At 45.3% G+C, this 12,285-nt stretch overlaps 1 protein-coding gene across 4 annotated transcripts in view; it reads left to right on the top strand.

The window, feature by feature from the left end:
- FARP1 (FERM, ARH/RhoGEF and pleckstrin domain protein 1) overlaps nt 1-12,285 on the top strand; it is a 277,592-nt gene that overhangs the window by 49,104 nt on the left and 216,203 nt on the right. The gene's annotated exons all lie outside the window — the stretch shown is intronic.

Below are 12,285 nucleotides of genomic sequence, written 5' to 3'. Positions count from 1 at the left end.
TTTTACTGACTTTCCCGATACAAATATATATGTGTATGCATATGCATATGTATTATATCTGTTTGAATTGGAGAGAGTTGTGGTCTTGTGGCTGGATCTCAGTTTAATTTGCTTATCACAGGCACTTTCTCTGTGTGTGTGCTTGTGTGCGTGCCACTGCTCTAAGGTGAGAAAAATCCCGAGAGGACCGTCGAAGCCCTGCACAGTTCTCATTCAGAAGAGAAGTTGACGCCCATGTTTGTGGGTGGGGAGTGGGATGCAGAGAAACCCTGACCCACACCCTCAGTGTGGCAGCTCTGGAATGGAAGAGCCCGCCGTGTCAGGGGCAGAGCTAAGGAGCGTCTGGGAGCTGGGCGGTGGGGAGGAACTGCCAGCCTTGGTCTCTTCCACTGTTTTCCTCATAGTCCCTGCCTCACTGCCCCTGCTCTCCCCCATCCTTCTCCGGCCTCCTCCATAAATAGAACTCCTGCTGGAGGTGAGGGGCCCACCAGTCATGTACTGATGGAGGCTTTCTTGTTCCCAGGCTGGGAGAGCTAGGTGTGTGTGGCCAGCTCTCCAGGACTCGGACCGCACTTTCCTCGAGAATCATTATCCCTTATGTGGGTCGGAGTCCAGAGAGTTCTTAGCACACTTTGGATTTCGTTTCCCATGTTCTCTCTTGGGGACTAAGCGCCACCTCTCACATCGTGGGGGAAGAAAATAGCTCTCGAATTCCAAACAGCCAACTTATAAACACACTCTGGGAACACAACCTGTTTTTAAAGTGGAGCCGATCCGTCTATTATTCCTGTTGGTTAGAGCGACTGAAATTTAAGTTGGCATCCGCGTCTCTAACCCATCATTTAATCATTTAAGTGATATGATTCACTAAATTATATTTATTTCAAAGAATATTGTCCAGAGAGTGTGAATTATCATCGTCTCAGGGAAAGATAAGCTTCAGGATAGCTATGTGTAAAACCACCAATTTATTGCACATCTCAAACCATCTTTGTGTCTTTCTAATTTTCTTGTTTTGCAATTCATATCTAGCAAGGCTTTGGGAACATCTTCGTATTTTGGTGAACAAATCTGTTGCTAATTTGCTGAAATTGTAAAACTAAATTGAGGAGCACACCTGCTAGCCTGTTAGAATTAGGCCTTTTAGAACGCATGGCCCGCCCCCTGCCTCCCCCCCCCCCCCCGCCCCCCTTGCAACTTTTTCTCTGCATTGTCAGACTGGTTTGGTGAGGTATTTCGTTTCAGTGTTTCAGTATTTCCTATTTGGTTCTGTTAAGACTTCTGGGCCCAAGTCTGTAGCAGCACATTCTATTAAGCGGTGTTCCTGTATGTGGTTTGGACCCAGGAGCTATCAGATGCTGCTGTTGTGTGCACAAACTGCAGGAAGCATTGTACTGTATTCAATTGCAGTTCTTCAGTTCCCTGATCCAAAGAATGTCAAGACTCTGCTCTTAGCTGCCTACTGTTTAGGAATTCTGTAGGAGCTCTCTGTCTGAGAAATAGGAATAGAAATATGTTTTCGCCTTTTAAAACTATATTACTTGACAATTTCTGATGTCTGTGCTTTGTATTTGTAACTCCTCTGCCTGGAGGAAATCTTTTCACCCTGCAACCCCCCACCCATAAACTCCTATGCACCCTTAAAGGCCCTTTCAGTTTTACCCAGATGCCAACTCCTTGATGCGGGGGCTGGGGCTGTGGCTTTTTCTTCCCTCCTTCAGACCTGTTTGCTCAAACACCTAGTAGGGTGGCCTGACTGCCTGGGTTCAAATCCCAGCTTCTCCTACTAACCTGTGATCACCTTGAACAGGCATTTAACCTCTTTGTATCTCGATTTTTCACCTGTAAAATAAGGCTAATAATAAACCCTACCTTATTTTCTGAGAATTAAAGGAGTTGATACAACTGAAGTGTTTGGAACGACTCTTGGCACATACAAGGCGCCCAATACAAGAATGATTAGTGGTATTGACGTCTGTTTGCTACCTCACTGCTGGTTTCTTGGCAGGGACCTTATCTCGTCCCTGGCACCCAGCATAGCATCTGTTTTGTAGTAGGTGCTCATGAAATGTTTGCTGACTGACGTTGGGATGAGTTTATTTTACAAGTAGAATTAATTGTTAATTTTTCACATGCCTCACCCATTCATACCTTATTTTCATTTTTCTAGTTTGGTTAGAATGTTCCTTCTCAACCAATGGGCAACAGATGTTTTCTACAAGTGCTTGCAGAAAGGCGGATATCAGCATTTTTATTGGCTAAGCTGATTCTCAATTGCTACCTTATGGTCTTTAAGAACTGAAACAGCAGCTGGAAGGCAGCAGGCAGGCTGGCCACAGTGACTCGGTCCCTGTGCTCAGGATGGAGGAGAGTGACACAGGATTGCAAGAGACACTACTAGCTCCCCACTAGCTCCCCATAACTGCTTTAAAACGTTGCTCCAAAACTGGATGCTGTGAATTCATCAAGGCTCAGTGACCCTGGAAGTGTTCCCCTCTCCCACACGTGATCCTCCTTGGATTGGGTGCCCCAAGAGAATGAATTCTCCTTGCTCACTCACATTTGCCACACAGATGAGCAGGGCACACGGCCAGAAGTCATTACAGTTTCCCTTTGGGAACATTCTTCTCCAAACCATTTTTTTTCCTTGGGGATTGAATTTCCTGGGCCTTTTCTTATTGTAGACCATGAATATGGGCAAAGTAGTCATTGTAAATGCAAATTCCCTAAATATTTCCTGGCACAGATAACCAATACTCTCCAAGATTGCCTCCCTTGCTATTTATAGCCTTTAAAAATTATTTAGGAGTTTAACCTTTTCAGAGGCCTTGGCAGTGAGCGTCAGACTTTCCACTCTGTAGCTAGTTTTACCACTGCCTTAGCTCTTGAACTTGGGCAGTTTTTTTAGGTATTTTCTCTGCAGAGTTGAAAGGTCGAAAACAATACTTATATAGAGTGAATTCATTCTCGGCATTTTATCATCTTTATGTGGAAAAAGCTGTGCAAATAAGCCTCACCCTGTGGGTTTATGATCTATGCAGCTTCCTCTTCCAACCAGAGGTTATAAAACCAACGGACTCTGAGGATCTGAAAGGGTTAATGACGCCCCTCCTCTCCCCCACCAGTATCATCACCCCTTAAGGTTCCTGAGAAGGTTTTATGTGTCCTGTCCTCATGACCCTGCTGGTAAACAAACACGCTTCCTCCTGACGTTTTTAGGATAAGCAGATGGTTTCTTCTCCGAGTGTTTATTCAGTTTGCGTGTTTTCATTAGCAAGGTCACTCTAGGAAGAGCCGCGAAGAGCAGAGGAAATAAAACCAAGCCATCTTTTGCTTCTCTTGAGCAGCCGGGGTGAGAATGGCTGGGAAAGATGCTCGTGGGTGACAAGGAGACTCCTAGTCTTTGTTGAAGAGTGAGCAGGAGTTAGAGGTGTAGGCAGGTGGAAAGTGGTGACGCCTTTAGGAAGTTGTACCACAGTGTTAATTGTGGCAGGAAGAACTCAACGGGTCAGCCATGGCCATCCCAGGAGACAATCACTGTGCCTTTTTTGTAGTTGTGTCTTGTCATCGCTTCACCCCGATGCTTTTACAGCTTCCAACTGCCTGAGGGTAAAATATGGACTTCTGAGTTGGGGAGGTTGGGAGAGCGGAGGGAGCCCTCATTGAGGGTCTGCTGTCGATGGCTCAGATTCTTGAGCTGCTTCCATTGTTATCACCACCACTTTCCTGGGTGTTTTCCCTCCCGCATGAGCATCTCAGGCCGGGAAATTATTTTCTTTGTTTACGTGCTTATTTTTGGCTTCCCGCAGGCAGTGTGAGTTCTTTGGGGGAGCAAGGCCTCTTCTGTTCTTGTTTATCATTGGATCTGTCACCTGAACGGGGCCTGGACCCAGCACATACTCCATACCTGTGACCGACCCACACCTGTGTTCAGTCGTCTAACGCACTCATTATGAGAAGTGGTTGGGGCTGCCTTCTCCTTGGGATGAGGGAACCCCTGGGAAGAGCTTTGAGTCACTTCCTCACATTTGCAAAGTTAAGGTAGGACTGGGATTGGAGCTCAGCCCGCATGACCGCAACACCGTCTCCCTTCCCTGCACTGAGAGCCGCCTCATAAGATCCCGGGGCTTCCCCTGCCTCACCCCATTAGGTCTTTGCTTACATGCCTCCAACAGCTCCCAAAGGGAAGGTCACCACGCTCTTCCCTTCCTGCTGCTCTGGGTCTGTCCCCATCCTAAGCACCGCTCATCCTCTACTTCTAACAAAGTGATCAAAATGCCACGAACTGTCCAGGCCTCCCCCCAACCCTGGCTCTTGCTGGGGGCCTGCCTTCTCTTCATACAGTACTTATTGTCTGTGCATCTAATTAGACTTTGAGTCACCATCCCTAATCTTGCTTCTCTCCCTAATTAGTTCCTTTATATATGTCCCTGCTGAGACTTTGTTTGCTCATCTGCAAAAAGAGGTGTTTGGTCCAGATGACATTCAAGGCTTCTTTTCTTCTTTTTATTTTTTTGGAAGTTGGGACCCTGTGTTGACATCTTCTTTTTTAAATATATTTTTATTGATTTCAGAGAGGAAGGGAGAGGATGAGAGAGATAGAAACATCAGTGATGAGAATCATTGATCAGTGCCTCCTACATGCCCCCTACTGGGGATTGAGCCTGCAACTGGGGCATGTACCCTGACTGGGAATCGAACCCTGACCTCCTGGTTCATAGGTCGACACTCAGCCACTGAACCACACTGGCCAGGCCTGTGTTGACATCTTTGTTGATGAATTGTTTAACTTTTCATGGCTGCATTTGTTAATTCCTCCGGCAAATGGTAAACTGAGAAAAGTTTTAATTATTATTTTTAATTAATAATCCCTCGCCTCCACCTTCCAAAGCCTGATGAGACACAGTAATTATGTGTACCTAGTAAGTGTTAGAAAGAATAGCGGTGAGGATGAGTCAGTATGCTATGATTTATATATGATATGCTTCTTATGGGGCATCAGGAAATGTCAAGACTTAATTTGTATGTGTGGAGGGGAGTGGGCCACTTACGTAAACCTCACTGAACTAAATTGGACCGAACTATATGCCACTTGACATTGGGAGATAGCAGACTGAAAGAAAGTACGGATTTTCTAGAAATCACATTGGTAGCAGTAAATAAACAGGTTTGTCTAAAACAGGCATCTGAAATTTTAAGAGAAGTAATTAGTTTGCGTGTCATAATAGAGACTGCACAGGTTTTTACTAGGGGCAAAATTGCTTCCACTCTCTCTGAGACCTAATTAGGAGTCTCATACTGTCAGCCCTTCAATGATGAAACATTTATTTCATTTTCTTACCTTTTGAAATGAAGCAGCCACGTAATTTCGTTAATTGTCAGTGAAACCTGGGCTTGACATCAATTGAGAGCCTGTTCTTCAAGGGCTTGGCGATTCTGGGGAAGGCCTCACGGGGTTGTGGAATTCTGAAGCTGTCTGCGGCAGCGTGAGCTCAGGGGAAGGACAAGCAGGACTGTGTCTTTTCTGAAAAGCTCTGTGTTTGTGTGTTTGCTTGCGGCCCTCCAGTTTACATCAGGCAAAGCCCAGGCTCTGCTTCGAGCTGGGCTTGTGCTCACTCAGAGCAACTGTGTCTTTAGGAAGTCGCCTTCCTTTTCTTTGTCTTGTTTATTTTGAATGAATTATGTGTCCCTTTTTAATTTTCATTTCAGCCATCCTGGGGGGAATGTACCCTCTTTGATAAGATGCTGAAAGTCTTCTCCCCTTGTTGCCAAAGGGGCGAGATGTACATTTTAACTACAGGTCTTGCTTCTCACTCCCTTGAGATTACCAGTCCCTGGCCATGGGCTTGTTCCCTCTAGTTGACCTGATTATTCCAGGGCTACTTTTTTTCCTTTCCTATTAAAAAAATTAAATTTATTGGGGGGGGGGGCATTGGTGAATCACCAAGTTTCAGGTGTACAATTCTATAATACGTCTTCTGCACATTGCATTGTGTGCTCACCCCCCAAAGTCTAGTCTTATCTTGCATGAAATGCATGTACGAGGAGGTGATGGGTGCGGTGGTGGTGGCGAGACCTAAATAAAATTTAATTGGCCACTTAAAACCAGAAGGGAGGTGTGCGTACCCAGAGTTGTATTCACTGCCTCTTACGCAGGTCCGGTTTAAACCAGAATGAGGAGAAGGAATTTCACAAGTTCACTCAGCTTTTTGAAAATAAGTCAGCGTTTCTTTCCCCTTATCAGTGTTGCTTTTGGCTCCTTTTATGAGCAAAGTTTCTGAAACCGTATTTATGTGTCCACTCTGCTTTGCATAGCCCCTTCTGTCTTTTATTTCACTTGAATGATAAATGGTGCTGTCCGGGCCTGGCCTCATGAGGATAAATTTAAAGGCTATTTTAATAGATTAAAACTTTTTTCATAAATCATTTCGGCTCAATACTGTTAGCCTTCCTTGCTAGCTCCTTAGAAGCAGAGAGCAGAATTTAAATGTTGGCCCGGAATGCTTGTGTGTGCCCCTTTCAACTCTGGACGCTTGTGATCAAAGCCGTTTCTGGAGCCCTGAACTGATGGCAGGAATTCTCGAACAGCTGTTTGCTATTTTCTCCCTGAAAAAAGAATCACTCAGTAGAACCTAATAAATAAAAAGAATACACTGTCATTGAGAAGGTCTGTATCTGACGTTACAGGAGCCAACGTCCTGAGAAAACATAGGGAGTCGGAGAAACGGCTTTTTTTCTCCTCTCTTTTTTCTTTTCTTTCTAAAAAAATATATTTTTATTGATTTCAGAGAGGAAGGGAGAGGGAGAGAGAGAGAAAAACATCAATGATGAGAGAGAATCAACGATTGGCTGCCTCCTGCACGGCCCCTACTGGGGATCGAGCCCGCAACCTGGGCACGTACCCTTGACTGGAATCGAACCCGGGACCCTTCAGTCTGCAGGCCAATGCTCTATCCACTGAGCTAAACCAGCTGGGCTTTTCTCCTCTCTTTAAAATGGAGATACATTTTCTTAATTATAAGAAACAAGGTTAAAGGGAAAAGTGTAGAATCTTGGATCCTGGCTTCATTGCTTGTAGCTGTGTGGCTCTGGATGAATAGATAACCATTCCCAATCTATTTCCTTGTTTCTAACTAAGGAGACTTCCTGAATGCCTTCTATACAAACACTTTGCAGAGTTCTGAATACATATTCGGTTCTCATTAAAGTTAGTGCTTCTTTTCTTTCCTTCATTCTAAGCTTTAGGGTCATCATTGTTCTTTATCAGAATGGGGGTCCTGCTTTCATTGTAGAGCTGTTGGGTAGATGAAATGGAAAGAAGAAAGCATGTGAAAACACTTCAAAATAAAAAATTGCGTACTTGTGTCAGGTGGGTAGTTCTCCTCCCCTCCTCCAGCTTTTTGTATAGTCTCACAGTAGACGTGAGCTTTCTTTGGAGGGTGATTCATCACCTGAAACAGATGTACCCCAAGTGGCTTTCGAAAGGCTATAAGAATGAAGTGACCCCTGGGTAGTGGCGATGAATTCTCAATTTCTGCCAAGCACATTTACTTCCTTTTTTAAAACAACAATAACAACAACATATCTTTAGCTTCTCTGAGCTTCAGTTAGGTTAGCTTTTAAAATTGAGGGGCAGCCCTGGCCGGGTAGTTCGGTTGGTTGAAGCGTTGTCTCATCCACCAAGGTTTCAGCTTCAATTCCTGGTCTGGGCACATATAGGAGGCAACCGATCAGTTTTTCTCTCACATCATTGTTTCTCTCCCTCCCCCCATTCCTTCCTCTCTCTCTAAAAATCAATAAGACATATCCTTGGGTGAGGATAAAATAAAATTGAGGGGTGTTCTTTTGGCTTGTAATTTTTATGTGTGTTTTTGCTTTGTGCTGAGTTCTTGGTCTCTATTTACCTGGCCTAGAGCATCTCCATTTTCTTGAGCAAGGATTTGTCTAGTAGAATCTTGCTTCCCTCAAGCACAGACTGGACATTGGGTTTCAAGCCCCTCTGGGGCAGCTCTTACAGCGTGAGCTCTGTAGGCCCAGGTGAGGCAACGCCTTGCTGGTTAGACACTCCTGTTTGAATGCCAGTTTGAAACATATTGACATACAAATCAGACTGATTTTTAAATTATTAGATTTTTTTTAATGATTCACTCATTTGTTGAACATTTGATTTGGATATCATGGTTTTAACTCCTATGAAAAATATGGGGTGATTTAACCAAGTTGGGATCGTCTGTAACTAAAATGATTGTGTTAAAGAGCAATTCTAAAAGTCTTTAGTACTTTATAACTGTGAGAGTTTTGTGGGTTTATCTCTCATTTGTACAAACAGGAAGTTAGCCTAGATACCCACAATGGAATTCTGTGGCTCTGGTGTTATTTTTTGGAATGTGATCTTGGAAACATGATATGAGTTCCACAAATGCTTATGGACACACGAGGCAAGGTGCTTGCTGGTGATAAGAAGATGAATAAAAATAATGACTACCCTTTTTAAAGTCCCTTGCTATGTGCCAGACATTGTGCTAAGTCTGTGCATTCGCTGGCTCACTGATGGCTGACCGGTGACCCTAGGAGGTAGGCATGATTGACCCCAATGAAGCTTACAGGGCATAAGGGACTTGGTCCAGGTCCTAGAGCTGGGGACGAGCAGCCGGGTCCTGGCCCAGCACTCCTCACTTACACTCTGCTTTCCTGCTGTCAGATGGCCCTGGGCTACGAGGACCCATTAGAGAGGATAACTCAGCATGTCATTCATGCTGTTCCCTGAGACAGATGCCAGTGACAGGCTGTCCTAAGTGGGAAGGATATTGATCAGGGCTGAGTCTGCAGGAGGCCCACCCAGCGAACAGAGGACTTGCCATGTCCTATAAGCATGGAGTCTGATAAGGGCCTCAGACAGAATGCCAGGAACTGACAGAGAAACGGAGGAGGTAGAATTGCTGGGACTTGGCAGCCAGTGGGAAGGGAGCACCCAGAGAGTGGAGGACAGAGGCAGTCCTTACGCTCACCACCCGAGGAGCGCTCTGCTGTCCCAGAGGGCTAGGAAGTCAGCTGGCACGGGCCTTTCCCTGACAACTGTTGTACTAGAAATAACGTCTTCCTTCAGTTGACGGGAAAGACGCACTGCTGATGTTGCTAATAAAAGGCATTGCCTTATTTTAATCACAAAGGAGAATCTGTGGCTCTGTAAGGAACCTCAGAGAGTGAGTCTTGAGTCGTAGTGATTATGTAAATTGTACAGACTACAAGTATCAAATGGAGGTTGATGGCTTGGTTTCCAGTTATATAATAAAAAAGTATGTTTACTCTTTGCACTTCAATTTCCTTGTCATCTAGAAGCTACTTGCCACACCTAACTGAAAGCCAGGCCGGGGAAATATTTAAACAGCATCTTCAACAGACTCTTTCCACAATCATTGCAAAGGATCGGGGTGCTTGCTCACATTAGCTTGTTTAATTTCGATGCAACTTACTTATGAGGTGAACTGTAAGGTGCATTTGGCTCCCGTGCAGTCTTCCAGTGGTTATTTGTCCAAATGTGTTTCTGTCAGCGAACAGGACTCAGAGGCTCAATTTCCTTTCATCTCTAGACGTAAGACTGCATGTCTCACGCATTGGAAAACAAGACCAAAGAGCCTTGGTTGTGAGGGTATGACAGCAATGCCCTATTCATTGTTAAAGTCTGTATTCGTTTCCTAGGGCTGCCGTAACAAGCACCGCAGATTAGGGAACTTAAACAACAGAGATTTATCCTCTCAAAGTTCTGGATGCTCCAAGTGCAAGATCAAGGTGCTGGCAGGGTTGGTCTCTTCTGAGGGAGAATCGGTCCCACGCCTCCCTCCTATTTTTTGGTGGTTTGCTGGCAGTCTCTGGTCTTCTTGGCTAGTCGACTCAGTGCCCCAATCTCTCCCTTCCTCTTGACATGGTGTTCTCCCTATGTGGGTGTCTCCAAATTTCACCCTTTCGTAAGGAAGGACACCGGTCCTATTGAAGTAGGGCTCACCCTAATGACCTCATTTTAACTTAATTGAAGAGCCTATTTCCCAAATAAGGTCACATTCTGAAGTTCTGTAGGTTACTTCAATGCATGAATTTGGGGGACACAATTCAAACCCCAACAGAAGCATGTTCAGCATTGTAAGAAAAGAACATGTGTTTCACCATGAGCCTCAAGAAGGAGATCCCTCAACACACAGCTCTTTAAAATAAAGCAGTTTATTAAAATAAAATAAAGCAGTTTATTAAAATAAAATAAAGTTTAGTCTTGGTTCTCACTGCAAATTTTAAAGAAAGATTTCCTTTGTAATAGTTTTTGGAAGAAAGTTAGGGTCACCATGTGTAAGTCTGATAGATAACTTAAAGAATCCCTTAATTCCAAATCCTGAGTATGTACAACAACAGAAGTAAGGCATAAAAGGCATGTGTGACTGATCGTCTCAGGGGACAGGGGACACTGGAATGTGATAGATGTCCAGTAGTCAATATTTAGTGACATTTCCATGAAAGCTCACGCCCAGTGTTTGCGATCTTTTTCCAGTGCTGGTGTTGAGTTGGTTTCCTGACTGACCTGCCTCTGTATCTCGTCCCTCCCATTACACCTGTCCTTTAGCCTCATAGCGATGCCAACGCTCTTCTCCCAGGCCCCCAGGCCTCAGGGACACCGTGCTGTCTGTTCACATCTCAGCGAATTAGCCTTTAGGATCCTCGTTCTTCGTCAGCACCTCAGGTCCTCCCTTCCTTGCTGTGATTCTGGCAGCAGCCACAGCGCCTTCCTTCTTGGCCGCTACACCCAGGCAGTTAAGAGCTGTTGGAAGAAATTACACTACTGCGGAGGTTGTTGCCACTGAAAATTTACACACTCAGATCTCACCTGGTCCTCAGAGCTGCCTGGCTACTGTAAAAGCGTGCCCATGGCCACTACTTTCCTGGGTCCCATGGTGGCTGTTACAGACCTCCTGGACCTTGCAAGTCTCCCACTCCTGTGACCCCCACTAGTGAGATTCACGGCAAGAAACACATGACACCCAGAAGGTTTTACATGGAAATAATTCACTGACAGGACAATTCATAGAAGCGAGAACAGGAAGAGGTCAGGGAAGCAGTAAGGGATAATGAAGCAGCTGTGGGAAGCTGTTATCACCCTTAGTCCTGAAGGGGCAAGAAGAGGGATTGGTTCCCAAGGCGGTCAGGCTGTGACCAGCAGGAGCCAGGCTGCAGCAGGGCCAGGGTGGAACCGGAGGAGGTGGGTGAGGAGCACCCATCGGTGCCTCTTATCGCTGATCCCAACCAGAGCCCACAGGGGAGCCAAGGTGGGTGGTGTGGAGAGGTGAGCCAGCTGGGGCAGTGAGAGAGCAGCCAGGGCACCTTCTCTCTTAGGAGATAGATGACCAAGACTCCTACCCCACAGAGAATTGAGGCCTCCCTCATGGGCTCCATCAAAGTCCGACCTCTAAAACTTCAGCTTTTTCTGCCTTTTCTGCCTTCATTTCTGTCCCCGCGGTCTCAGTGAGACTTTACACCCCTTTACACCACCGACCCGCCATTCTTCATCCCATCTCCTGCAGGACATTGCTTCACACGTAGGCACCAGGTACCTTCTGTGATTCATGGACATGCTTTTATCGAATTCAGTTTTATCAGTAGAATCCAGATGATGAAGAAAAATAAACCACACAACATATACTGAATATATAAGTGAGTTGAAACATATACCGAATATATAAGTGAGTTAGCCATCTTATCATCCCTTAGCCTGATTTAATTATTTTTCTAAGTTACCAAGGTGACATATTTTATTAGAGCTGGAAGGTCTGGTTTCGTAATACATTACAGTGCGAGGATTACTTGCCCTGTATTAATTGGGTTTCAGTTGTGTTTAATAGCTCATCATTTCACTGTGATGGCTGGAGTTCCCGTGGCTGACCACGTGATGCAGCTCTCAGCATCTCCTGGTGTGTGGAGCTCTCGCCCATTACTCACATCTGAAGAGGAAAACCTTCACTTCAAGCAGAGTCTTCGTGTTTCCTAACTTTCGGATCCCCTAAGGGAAAAGATGGTCTTCTTTCCCCCCTACCTTTCCATTCCAAAGACCGTTTCCTAAGAGGGGCTTTTCCACTGGTACCCACTGCTGCCTCACTTCTGTTTTAAAGCTCCTGAAAGGTCCATGGGTCTTAGGAAAATAAAGCCCTAATTTCCTCCAGAAAACTGGTTCAGCAGAAACTGAGACACTGCCAGCAGCCCTCTGGCGTCCTGCCAACCCAGGGCCATTCAGAGAGAGGTTTTATG

This window comes from Myotis myotis, unplaced genomic scaffold (assembly GCF_014108235.1).
Source record: "Myotis myotis isolate mMyoMyo1 unplaced genomic scaffold, mMyoMyo1.p scaffold_m19_p_3, whole genome shotgun sequence".
NCBI lineage: Eukaryota > Metazoa > Chordata > Mammalia > Chiroptera > Vespertilionidae > Myotis > Myotis myotis.
Note: the sequence above shows the minus strand (reverse complement) of the source record. Positions and strands in the feature narration are given on the sequence as shown.